The sequence below is a fragment of the Pelodiscus sinensis genome, chromosome 3 (assembly GCF_049634645.1).
Source record: "Pelodiscus sinensis isolate JC-2024 chromosome 3, ASM4963464v1, whole genome shotgun sequence".
Lineage (NCBI taxonomy): Eukaryota > Metazoa > Chordata > Testudines > Trionychidae > Pelodiscus > Pelodiscus sinensis.
The window spans coordinates 7,927,935-7,936,944 of NC_134713.1; the positions used below are offsets into that span (position 1 = coordinate 7,927,935).

General features: G+C 41.8%; 1 long non-coding RNA gene across 1 annotated transcript; it reads right to left on the reverse strand.

The window, feature by feature from the left end:
* Positions 1-997: 997 nt before the first annotated feature.
* Positions 998-8,568, reverse strand: LOC102454433 (uncharacterized). Its single transcript, XR_001369194.3, has 4 exons — positions 8,443-8,568; positions 5,098-5,185; positions 3,238-3,364; positions 998-1,210 (listed from the first exon to the last, which is right to left on the reverse strand). It is a non-coding gene; the product is annotated as an uncharacterized LOC102454433 (long non-coding RNA).
* Between the last annotated feature and the right edge of the window lie 442 nt (positions 8,569-9,010).

Here is a 9,010-nt window from a genome sequence, read left to right on the forward strand (position 1 = left end):
GCCACAGACTCTGTGTGTGTGACCATGGGCACATCCCATGGCACAGATTTGTAAAGGTGTTTAGACACCGAATAATGCAGCCAGGCTTCAGGTGAACCTTCAGAATTCATAAATACCTTTATGAACCTAACCCCTTAGTCCCTCAAGCTCTCTGCTCCTCAGGTATCCAATAAGATTAACAATACTTCGCTTATCTTGTTTATATGGTATGCAAGCTGATGAAGCAGCCCCATGGACTTCAGTGACAGTACAATGAAGACAGCCATAGAAAGGTGGCAGCATTTGCCTAATGAAGGCTAGGATAAAATTTCAAACATAGATTACCCTGGATTTTCTGATACATGATGCTATGGCAAAATGTTGTTTCAGGGAACCATCAGGACAGGATGAGAAATTAATTTCAGCAGGCGCGTGTCCTATTGAAAGAGCCAAAAAGTTTTCCTTATATAAACTTGCTCTCACCTTTTTGTGGGCAAAAATAGGCTTAATTCTGATCTCAGATATGCCTCTTTCATGCCACTGGAACTCAGATGTTTTCGGTGGAGCTACTAGTGATTTACAGCAGTCTGTGTAACAGGAAGGAGAACCAGGTCTGATACCTTAATGCAGATTGGCCTGGTTTCCTCTGGTCTCCACAGTGTGGATAATGAGTTTCTGAAAGAGGGAGGGGCTAGATGACTTGCAGCACCACTGTGGGTGTTACACACTGTGCAGTCAAGCTGTGTCTCAAGCCAGCTCCTGGGCCAGCATTAATTGAAAGGATTTATACTAGTTGTAAAATGTAAAGATCTAGCCACAGAAGTTTATTGAAACTTACAGAGATGTGTGGACCATCATCTATAAATACACAGGTGACGGAATAACGTGTGATAAGAAGGTTTCTCAGCTATCTTATTTTATTTTTCATTTTAAAAATAAATAAGGTGGATGTCTAAGGGAAACAAAGGATCAAAACTGCCACCTTCTCTCCCACTGACACACAAACACTTCAACCATATTGTCTGAAACCAATTTGCTTTTATTGAATGGAGAGTCACAGATCTTCTCGGGGTGATTCAAAGGCTCCTCCTGAAATTTCTCCAACTCACAAAGTTCTTTCCAGTCCAAGCAAACAAAATTTTAGCCTTCCTTTGAAGCAAGATCTGATGATTTTAGAATCTGTCTTCCAGATTCCCAGCGATCCTGCCTAGGGAATCAGTCAGTAAATCACCTGTACCCAAGGGAAAGAGAATCTGATGTGTTGATGTTTTTTCATAGAACAGGGATAATAGGATGCTTGATTTCAAATTGAAAGGCACTAGAGGAATTGCCCACTCACTCTGTGGGGGTTGAAGTGGTTCCTGGTAACTCCAACACAGGGAATTCATTTTCCCTACTGCAATATTCTGTTATGGAATGTAAATGGGGATAGTCGTATAAATGTAAACAGGTTACGTATAAAAATTACACTGGACAGAAAAAGGACTCTTGTCCATATACAGTTCTATCATACACATGTTGGGCACAGCGAGATCTAAAATGACAGATAATTGTTAGGGGATATGTAATTTACCCTTAGAAAATGAAGGGAAATTCCACTTTTATCAATGATAACTCTTCTGGTGGAAATTCATACTAGGAACCAGGCCTGGTGACCGTATGGATTTCTGAGCATGCTCAGCGAGTCACTAGAATGGTTGTAGAGCAGCTACTTGGCTCTTGCTCTTCAGGTTAAAGGAGCTCCCAGCTTCATGTGGCCTGGCCTCAACTCATCTCTGCCCTAGTAGGTGGGAAAATTTCTCACCCTCCCTACTGCTTCTCTGGGACCAGTCATGACCCGACCAGGAGTCCTGTTTAGTTTAGGTACCGTCGGAAACAGGCAGAGCAGGAGTAGAAACCCCTGGAGAAATGCCTTGTGGTCAAGTTAACTTTCCATAAGACCCTGGAGGTTTAAATCATTAAAACCCCATCTGAACAGTGTTGAATTTGACATCATTTGAGATTTTTAAAACTACCGTCCTTAGTTTTCACAATCGAAAGCTAAGAGTCTGCACCGGGCTGCTTTAAGGATGGAAGGATTCGTGAGCACTTCGGTGCCTTTACGTCGCTTGCTGGATGAACAATGTATACTTCTGAGAGCATCAACGAAGTTATATTTATCAACTAACCTTGAAAACTGTCTACAAATATAAATAGGGTTTATTTTGCAAGGCCTAATATGCTAAAATTCCTGTTCACTGGTGTTGATTATATTCCTAATCTTTAATTCTTCATTGATTGAGTCACCTTTTTCCATTATTTTGCTGGGGATTGATATCAGGATCACTGGCCTTTAATTTCCTGGGTCACCTTGCCTATGTTTTTGGCTATTGGAATAATATTAACATTCTTTCCATCTTCTGGAATTTCTCCAACATTCAAAAATGTATCAAAAGTGATCAATGGAGCAAAGGATCCCCTTACTGATCTTTGAGGATTCTGTGATAGACATTATCTAGGTCTCCTGATTTAAAAATGTTTATCCCTAACAGGTGTTAGCATCTTAATTACTAATGGACTAGATAGAAGTCACCATACTCAAGCAATGTCAAAACATCAATCTGCAGCTTTCCAAATACAGAACAGAAATATTTAGGGAACACTTCTTCCTTTTCTGCCCCATAATTCACGTTGTTTTCACCACTTAGGAATAAATCTATACCATTGTAAGTATTTATTTTCTTCCTGATATTTTGATACAATGATTTCTTGTCCTAATACTTGTGAGCCAAGGATGCTTCCCTGTTGTCTTTAGGTTTCCTTTTTCATATTGCTGCACCACATTTCTTCCAAGTTAGATTGACTGCTATCTCTTTCCTCTGTATTCCATTTGTTATAGATATTTTTCTGTTTCTAATAGTTGCCTTCATGTCTCCCTTCCCTCCTACAGATTTCTGGTTTTCCTGTTAGAATTCTCTATTCTAAAATATAAAATCAATGTAGACAATTCTGTGTTTGAGGCCCAATGTCTCCCCATAGATGAAGCTGCTAAGGCTGTTATAGCCCATAGGCAGCCTGGCTAAGACTTAATGTATGTAAAAGAAGCCGTTGGTGTAGTTCTCATAAATGCCACGCCAGCCCCTAGGTGGCCCAGAATGTGAGCAGTACAAAAGTGACTTGAATACTTCTTTGATTTGAACAACAGCTAGATGCAAGATGGAGAAAAACAGGTATTTCTCTTCACACTGCTATGCCTGCCTTGGGGAATGCTGAACTTACCTTTGACAGCACATATACTGTTTCCCACACATTCCCATGAACTTAGAACTGAAGAGACATCTCTTATAGTAACATTCACCCCCATGGAATCTACATTGCAGAAAGGGATTCTTAGCCTGGGAAAATTCTGTATAAAGAGAAAAGAGTCGGTCATCACTCTGCAGAGAAGGGTGAATCATGCACTTTGATTCCAAGAGGACAGTCATTTCTCATTTACCTATACATGACCATGCCAGCCCAAAAGTGCAAGTCCAAAAATTTATCACAGCTCAGAGCTATTTAAATAGCTGTAGTTCTATGAATACTTAGTAACTGCCCCAAGAAGAGACTGAACATAAAACTATAAGAACGTCCATACTGGGTCAAACTAAAGGTCCATCTAGCCCAGTATTATCCTGTCTGCCAACAGTGGCCAATATCAGATGCCGCAGAGGGAGGGAACACAACGGGTAATCATCACATGATCCCTCTCCTGTCATACATTTCCAGACAAACAGAGGCTAAAGGGACACCATTCCTACCCATCCTGGCTAATAGCCATTGATAGACCTAACCTCCATGAATTTATCTAGCTCTTTTTTGAACCCTGTTAAAGTCCTAGTCTTCACAACATCCTCTGGCAAGGAGTTCCACAGATTGACTGTGCACTGTGTGAAGAAAAACTTTTTGTTTTTTTTAAACCTGATACCTATTAATTTCATTTGGTGACCCCTAGTTCTTATATTATGGAAACAAGTAAATATATCAGTGGACATGAGGCCTAGCTTAATAATAAAGCTTGTGAAAGGCACCGAATTATAAACTCTAGGCACCTGCAGAAGTTATATTTTGACTCCCCATTCTGTGTACTTTGCCCTCTACCAGTGGGTAGACTGAACAAGGTTGGCATACTTCATTTTGTTTATATACCATGTTCAGTTCTGTGATTGCCTGGACATGAAACAGTACATGCAGGCCACAGAGAATGTGGGACAAGTCTCAGAAGTGCAAGTGTGTTAGTTTTGTATCTGCAAAAACAAAGAGGAGTCCTGTGGCACCTTAGTGACTAAGAGTATGTCTACACTACCACCCTAGTTCGAACTAGGGTGGTTAATGTAGGCAACCGGAGTTGCAAATGAAGCCCGGGATTTGAATTTCCCGGGCTTCATTTGCATGTTGCCGGGCGCCGCCATTTTTAAATGTCCGCTAGTTCAGACTCCGTGCCCGCAGCTACACGCGGCACGAACTAGGTAGTTCGGATTAGGCTTCCTATTCCGAACTACCGTTACTCCTCGTGGAACAGGTTTATTAAGCCATGAGATTTCGTAGATAAAACACACTTCATTAGTCACTGAATTGCCCTCATTAACACTGGTCCTACATTTGATAAGTAACTTCCTTCTTTCCTTGTGTATATATATATATATATATATATATATACACACACACACACACACATACACACACACACACACACACCTCTAGCTTCCACTCCAATTCATCTGATGAAGTGGGTTTTACCTACAAAAGCTTATGCCCTAATAAATCTGTCAGTCTCTAAGGTGCCGCATGACCCCTCCTTGTTTTTTTAGAGAAGGTGGGGTTAGCTAAACAGCAAGACTCCGACAGATCTGAGGAAAACACGATTATTGACTTTTTTCGCAAATCATAATTCAGTCAAATCTTCATGCATTTTCCTGGGACAGCCCTGACTTTCACAGAATTCCACTGCAGAATTTTACATATTGTCCACAAACTCCAGAGGTATTAGAGCTCCTAAGCAAAAGTCAGAAACGTGGTTTTAACAGACAGAGTTACACAATGTTAGTAGAGACTCCATAGATCCCTCTATATACTCCCTCATTTTCATTTACTTCTTACCTGGTGCACCCTGGAGCACCAGAAGGAAAACAGCAAGGATCAGGCAAAGGATCTTCATGGTTGAAGGTCTATTGGGAACTCTGTGTCTCTGGAGAAAAGAGGCAGTACGACAAAGTGAAGGCAGGAAGTCCCTATATTTACACTGGGGATAGGTGGAGCTATAGAAACAACCACATTAAGATTTATTGGGGCGCTAGGCACAAAGAACATTTGGGGCCCCTGCATGGCCCTTGCCATGGGTCCTGACCCTTGTTACTCCTCCTCCTCCGAGGCCCTGACACCTTGGCAAGGTGGAGGACAGAAGAAAGCAGTGAGTTAAGAGCCATCCAGAAAACCCAGGCACTGTGGGGTGCCCAGGACCCCCTGTGTGCCCTGTCTGGCATGATCCAGAAGGCTGGGACATGCATCAGGGGCTGTTCTCAGGAATTCTGACCCCCGCCCATTAAGGGCAGGTGGAGGGTTCCAAGCTACCCACAGTGACTCAGGCTCACTGAGCAGCTCTTATTACTATTTAGCATCAGCTTCCAGCCAGGGGAGGCAGGTAGGACTCCCAGAAAAGAGAAGGAACAGGAGTCAGAGACGTAGTTCTAGTGGACCCTCCAACTTTTACACAGGTTCCAGTGCTCCTGATTGGCAGGGCCCTGGGCACGGGCCACATGGACTCATGTATTAATCCACAAATGTGCAGAAATATTTTTTCATCCAAATGTCATTTCTAATGTGCGTTCTGTATTCTCATAGTGAGTGTTATTTATACAGCTGTGAAGCTCCAGTGAGTATTTCAGAAAAATGTGATTGTGTGATGCAAAATATATTTTAAATACTTTGTAATTAATTTTACTTTTAATGGAGTGCCTTAAAATAGGTTTCTAATGCTAATCTCTTTTTCCTTAGCCAAAATAAAAATTATTGGAGAATTATTGCCCATTAATTTATTTTAATAGCCATTTTGTAATAAGAAATTACAAAAAGTAAAAGGAAGGGGGTTGGATATTCATGTTTACAAAATTTGTAATGATGAATTTGTTGGGCCCAGAAAAACAGGGGCTGGTCAACATTATGCTAAGGAAAGTTAACAAAGGCTAATTTCATAGGCCTCTGAGTATTCTTGACCAGAACCAGGAATGTGGTTCAAACAGAGGCGCACCCACCACGCTGGCTTATGTTATAAAAGTAAGATAAGTGATAAATTACATATTTGTACCTACTGTAAGTAGAACAGCTTGTTTTGGGAACTGGTAAGTAACTCCCTGTTTCTGTTCCCCTTTGCTAATCTTACCTCCCTATTTTTTGCCCTTTGTTTGTGCCCAACTCCCTTGTCTCCTCGTTCCTGGTACCTGCCTTTTGTGATTGATAAGAAAGTTGCTGATGCATTATGAAGCGTTTCTGGCCACAATAAATGGTTGCCCAAAATATGCATAGATACTAAAAGTTTTAGAAAGGGGGGTGAGTTGCTTGGGTGAAGAGCTTATGACGCGACGGAACTGTCTTTGTAAGCCTACCTGTTACTAAAATCGCGGCTGGTTCTCTTTGGAGACGGGCCGCTCTCTATTGCTGTGTGCACTCTTCAATAAAGAGCTTGTGATTGGACTTTGCTGGTGTTGCCTGTCTCTTTGCGGTCAGACAACAAACCGAGCCGTCTGGGCTAGAGTCCCTGACAAATTCATGATGTGATGTTACAGTCAACCAAGAAATAACAAATCACATCAGTTTATTCCAGGACTTATCACAGTTGTGATACACAACCAAGCTTTATCCTAGTTCTGTAATACATTGGGCCGGTGACTTTGGTACCACCATGGAATTATGAATTATGTGAAGATTCTTATCCATTTCTAATCAAATTCATCCCCAAGTGGAATTAAGGGAGTACTTATAACAGTTTTAACAAACAGCTTTAGAGTTACAACTAAGTACATCAGACAAGTTACATTGAGTACTAAGAATTCCAATGCCAAATGCAATTAGTTTTCACTTTATGCAAATGATTCCATCTATTCAAATATCTATGGAATTTTACCAGTAATCTTTGCTCTTAAGCTACATGAATGGAATAATCAAGGTTAACTGAATATTCAAGATAGCAAGAACAATCAGTTGCTTACCAGCCAATCAACTCTCTCTCTCAGTTTTTCTCAGTGATACACTCTGCAGTATTTCCTGGCTAAGCTGTAAAACACTCAGGGTGTCTGTCAGCTAATTTCCATGGAGGAGACATGCCCTGTTGTAACCTTATTTCTAGACAACAAAGATTCAGAGTCTTGATGAAATGCAAATAAAAAAAAACTATCCTATTACAGCACACTCCTATTTGTCTGACTGGCTTGGGCAACATCCTGACTTTCAGCTCACTAGACATTTGGACAAACAGAAGAAGGTCTGGAGGATTTAGTGCTAAAAACCAGAGGGAATGGGAGGGGAAAGGAGAAGGAAGGACAGAGGAAACAGGGAAGGAGAGGGGGAGAGGCCGCAGGAGACAGAAACCCTCTTGGTGCTGCTTGAGCATTTTTCACCATGGGTGGCCCAGGATTAGTGAGCCAGCCTTACCCTTCACTATTTGTACTGGTGCTTTTAGAGTGCAGAGCTGTGAGTGTTGGGATGCCTTTAAGAAGCACCAAGGTGGCTCCGAGATCAGGTGGCTACTTAACCTCACCCTGCATGTCTCCTCCTTCTTTCCTTCTATTTTCTCTCCTCTCATCTGCTGCTCTTCATTCCCCCTCCCTTCTTCCCTGCTCTCTTTCCCTTAACTCCTCTTCTGAAGAGCTTGTCTGTTCTTTCCCTGAACCCTTCCCCTTTCAGTCTTCATTTTAACCCTTGTTTTCTTTGTACCTGTTTGCTCTCTTACCACACTTCACCCTTTCCCTCTGCCCCTACTTTCTCCCCTTTTTCTCGCTGTCCTCATCCCTAACTCCAGAAATCCTCCCAATCACAGTTCTCAGAGTCCCAGCACTAGTTGATCAATGAGTAATTAAATAACATTGTGTATGCAGATCATTAGGATTTCTAGAGAAAGGGACTCTGGATAACTGGAAGTATCCTGTAGATGGTTTTAACTCATGTATCTTTATAATGACCAAGTTTTCCATTGGGGTAAACAAAATGCATATAAATGTGCCACTTATCCATGCAAACTGGTGTGAAAGCACATTCTCCAGCTCTGCGACACACTGGCCCTGAGTAATCTCTCAAGAATGCTAGAAAGTCCCTTTGGGTGGTTCATTCACTCAGCACATTATGGCAGTTGTATGCTGCTTCTCTTTCTGGATCTCATGACCACATCCCTAGATAGAACATCAAAGGAAGAGTTAATAGGGTGAGCACAATGGGGAAGACTTTAGTAGTTACCAGATAGGAGGAGCTCTCAGTAGCCAGGTGGTCCCACCGCAGTCTCACTCATCCATACATATGAGCTTCATATGTATATTTTGACTGAAACTGCCTCCTTTATAGTTACTGAAAGCTTGGTTTCTTCTTGGCAAAGCTCCTGTGAGCCAATCAGGAACTGACCCTTTCTTCTCGGAAAGTTTTGAACTGTCCTACCACAGTCTGGAGGCTGGAATTCTTGCAACTCTGTCTCTGCGAAATCCATGGTCTTTGTGCAAAACATCTTGTGCCATCCCAGATTGTATAAGACAAATTAGGCCACTGAATCTTATGCAAAATATCTTGGGAAATATAACGGACACCTGCTCTACTCAGAAACTTACTAATGCAGGACACTTCCCATAGGCCACCCTGCAGTGACTGATGTCCTTGGCTAACTTGACACAACTCTGTGTCCTTCCCCAAGTGGCCATTGAGAGAGGCCAGCAGAAATATCTATTCTGAAGGCAGAAGAGATTCTTTGTGTAATGTCCTTTTCCAATCCCTGGTGATTCTGTTTTTGATAGATTACAATGCTGCAACATAAAGT